This window comes from Mytilus trossulus, chromosome 7, assembly GCF_036588685.1.
Source record: "Mytilus trossulus isolate FHL-02 chromosome 7, PNRI_Mtr1.1.1.hap1, whole genome shotgun sequence".
Classification (NCBI taxonomy): Eukaryota; Metazoa; Mollusca; class Bivalvia; order Mytilida; family Mytilidae; genus Mytilus; species Mytilus trossulus.
In genome coordinates, this window is record NC_086379.1 from 2427187 (window position 1) to 2431878 (window position 4692).

At 31.1% G+C, this 4692-nt stretch overlaps 1 long non-coding RNA gene across 1 annotated transcript; it reads right to left on the reverse strand.

Moving 5' to 3' along the window:
* Window positions 1-571: 571 nt before the first annotated feature.
* Window positions 572-3239, reverse strand: LOC134726752 (uncharacterized). Its single transcript, XR_010108629.1, has 3 exons — window positions 3150-3239; window positions 1364-1474; window positions 572-623 (listed from the first exon to the last, which is right to left on the reverse strand). It is a non-coding gene; the product is annotated as an uncharacterized LOC134726752 (long non-coding RNA).
* Window positions 3240-4692: the final 1453 nt, after the last annotated feature.

Consider the following 4692-nt stretch of genomic DNA (forward strand, 5'->3'; position numbering starts at 1 on the left):
ACAACAATTTGAAACACACAACGGCAACGTGATGTCAATTGTTGATTCACATACATTATTTTGTATCGATGATCATGGTTAGAAAACAACAAACGTATAATCCTGTATCTACCTGTCTATAGACCAATGGAATTCTGTAATGATTTTACATATTTGTTTTTCAATACTAAATTAAAAAGACATTCATTTCATTTCAAATTGTTCTTTTTATCTAATTTTATTATAATATAACATACAAAAGAAGGCTAAAAAGTTTTGTGTTTACATTTGACGTCAACAGAAAACAAATTACATCATATTGTTGGATGCCAAGGACAATTACCTCATTTCGCAGAATTTTGTCATATGCAGTTTAACAAAGAAGAGGTTGTTGAAATGGATTTGTTGACATGTTGTTTTACATTATATTAGAAAAAAATGGTTTGTATTTGAAGCTTGGCTTTCGTGAAGCTCTCGCAAATGTCCGTTCAGAAGATCCGCGTTGCATCACTTAGAAATCTCTATATGCGGCTGCAAACCCCATGTTTTGCGTAGGCGTAGCTTCAAATATACACGTGTAATGATATTTTCAATTATCCTTGTCGTACATATTTTACTTAGTTACCTATACTTACATGGTTGTTCTGTAAAACAATAAATCATTGTTTGAAACAATAAATTATAGTGTGAAACAATAAATTATAGTGTGAAACAATGAATTACAGTGTAATACAATAAATCATAGTGTGAAACAATAAATTATAGTGTGAAACAATAAACTATAGTGTGAAACAATAAAGATAGGAAGTGTGCAATTTGCTTCAATAGTAGAATTAATTTCTCTAAAATTATGGTAATGGAAATAAAAATTGTAATGTTTGCCAAACAATAAATAGAAACTAACGAATATCCATTAAGTGTCACAATGAAATATGATCATTACAAAATGATCTTTAGTTCTTGTAAACGTAGCAACGATTGTCGTGTTATTAAATATCAATTAGCTAATATTTATTTGTTCGATGTGTTTTATCATTTGATTTTGCCATTTGATTAGGAACTTTCCGTTTTGTATTTTCCTCGGAGTTCAGTATATTTGTGATTTTACTTTTTTGTACACATATTGTTCTAGTTTGAAGGTTCTTGTTCGAATATAGAGTGATAATAGTCGGCTATAAAAGGCCCCGAGACAAAGATTATGAATCAAGTTAATTGAAAAAAATTTACGATCGAACTTATAACAAATCAATTTACGAAATTTAGGAAGACTGACACCAACCAATGGTAACCACTAAACTACAGGGTTAAACATGCTTGGAAATACCAATCCTTAAAGTAAAATTCAGTTAGTATCATTGATAATTATTTCTGTGAATAACCTTACCTATTGCTACGACTGTAAATTTGTTAGCACCATTTTCTCCGCATACTTCACACAATTGAGACTCATTTAAAGCTGAACTTACATTCTCAAATACTTTGAAATCTAACTCACCTAAAAAAAAAACGTATTACAACACAAGTAAGAACATATAAAAAAAATGAAAAAAACCAACAATTGATGGACAAATCTGTTAAAAGAAAAAATAGGCCGACACTTCGGAAATTCAAACCCAGTTAAATTATAATGCAATGTTGACTGCTGTACCTTTACGTGTGACCTTTTTTACCTGTTATGTCTGTTTGGTTTGTTCACACATTGTTGATTTATATGTGACTATCATACAAGTAGGTGTATTATCTAGCTATAAAAACAAGTGAAATTCTTATACCTACGGAAAAACCAAAAAGTCAGAAATATGACAGTTGTTTTTAACTCATTTGATATGTTTGAACCTTTGATTGTGCCATCCTATAACATGGATAAGGGACTTTCCGTTTTAAATGTTCCCTGACGTTCGGTATTTTCAAAATATTTCTTCTTATAAAGAAAATGACAATCACAAATAGAGATAAAGTATAGCTAAAATTGAAAATAACCTTTAAAATGATTTCATATATTTTGTTACATCATATTTTAGGATCAAAATTTGAGTATTTCCATGCCAGTACCGGATACCAAAATACTGGCAACAGTGCTCTTATATCACAGTCAAACAGCAGACGTCTACTGGTAGTAATAACATTGACAGGTACAATTTGAGTGCACCAGATGCATATGTCGACAAGAAAAGTCTCTTAGTGATGCTCAATGCCAAAATTTTCAAAATTCCTAGATTGAAACCCCATAATATTTTTTCTATTGTAAACAAGATTATAATACAACTGAAGCTGTTCGAGGATAACGAGCTTTTGCAATGGGGAGATATACTTCTTGGTTGTTAATGATTTAAAAAAACATTGAGATATACATTTTGATAGCAGTATCGGTATATCGATGCCAGGTTTAGATATCATAAAGAAAGTCAAATTTGTTTTGGTTTCTTTATAATTTCATCACCTTTAGAAATATTTAAAAAAATATAACAATAGTGTTTTTTTTCCGTGCAATTTTATTGCAATAAATGGCAAATCTTCACATCGACATGTTTTATATATGAAAACTTTTTAAATTCACAATATTAACTATTGAACCAATATGACAGCTGACAGCTATCAACGAAGACATTCAAATTACGGGCTTTTCACTATGGAAATGTATATGAGACATGTGATCGGGCTAACATGTTTCATAGCACTCAATTACCCTTTAAGCTTGAATACAAATATTTTGATAATAAACTTATACTCGTAAAGTTATAACTATATAAACCTATTCGTTTATCAATGAACAAATATGCAATGCTCCTATCATACGTACGATTACAATAAGCAGGTGGATTATTTACGGGCTATGATGGCAAATTATAACCAAGCATAAAATTTCCATTTAGTATTTTTTTGTTTTTAAATTGATACAAGGCCTTGCGGTCATAAAACTTTCGAGGAAGATTTTTGTACTAATCAAAACACTGGATTTGGTGTTTCAAACACTAATTGTGTACTCCAAGTTCTGAGAAAAGTGTTATGACCGAGGACCCAGGTATTCTTTTTCGATAAATAAAAATTGTTGTAGGTTTTTAAAAGAATAATCACTTTTTTTAATTGAGTTTGAAAAAATATATATTGCGAATATATTGAATACTGACAATAGCACGTTTAACCAGCAACAATTAATTATATTAACTTACCTTGTATGATAAATGTAAAGTTTGATTGCCCGGCTGTGTAGAAGATTGGGAAACACCAAAATTGTGACGATTCCCCTATTCTGAAAAAAATATTAAGCAATTACCATGTATTAAAAAATAAAGGAATCATTTCTCCGCATGAATGCAGATTTTAGTGTCGTTGATTCCTCTATTTTCTGATAAAATATTTTACAATTACCAAAAATGAAAAAAAATATCCCCGCATGATCAGTACCAAATACCACATAATATGTAGGTGTAATATTTGTCTCTCTCTTTCCATCAACTATATTACAATTTATCATATACTTAGCATTAATATGATAGCTTTTGCATATGTGTAACGAACGGAAGTACACAAGCCATAATTTCTCACCCAGGCTGATAACCCATATCAGCCCGGTCTGATAACCCATAGCAGGGGCGTCTCGTGCAAAAACCCATAACAGTGCTTCTCGTGCAAATAACTTCCGGTTTTTCCGGTACCGGTTGTTTACTTTGCCATTGTGACGTCAGATAATTTTTATGACGACGTCAAAATTAACGTGAACTTTTGTGGGGATAGTTACTGGTTAAGTACTTGTTAACAAATGCCTTTGGCAATTATGAATCATTTTAGAGTACATGTAGTACAACAAACCTAGAGTAATAATGACCATAAAACTCTTCTAAATTTTCAATGTTTCAAAATGTTACCATACATATATATATGGAGGTAGAGATGCTGTTGTTGGACAATTATAATATATATTTGATTCATAACTTAACTTCTTTATAAAGTTTTTTACTGTTTTAGTTGTTGCATTTGTTAACAGTTTATTTGCCTTACATAAAACTATTGTCGGAAGTATATGATAAAGCGATTATTACATGGCCTTTTCCATATCAGCCTGGGTATCATCCCTCGACCCATATCAGCGCCTCGACTCCGTCTCGGGTTGATATGGGGGTCTCGGGATGATACCCAGGCTGATATGGAAAAGGCCATGTATTAGCGACTTTTAAAAAACTTGTAGAATATCAATTATGCTACCATATCAAATGAAATGGGTGATGGCAAAAAAAGGTGTCAGTTCAATTTTATAATGCAAAATAATATAATTCTTTATCAGGCTGCAAACTTGTAAACGTACCGTTTTAATTGAACAACAATATCTGAAACATTTTCGACCCTCCCCTTCTTTGTTTTGTTAATAGATAGATACCTCAATGTTTTCTATCTGGGTTTCTTGAAAAACCAATTACCTACATCAAAAATGCACGATCAAACAGCCTTAATGGTGAAATTATAGATAAGACATTCATAACAGTTTATTCATGATATGTCACATTCGGAATTTCTTGTAAACATATTAAACTGTGAATTTTCAAGTCAGGGAAACTCAAAGTAACAAGTTTCCGTTTCTACTTGGAAAGAGCTATAAATAGATAAAGGCATAGCTGTCCGTTAATGCTTATATGAATGACTCCAATATTTTGATTATTCTCGATATTGTCGAATAAGCTCTGCATAAAAAATGGGCTAAATGTTACAACAAAACAC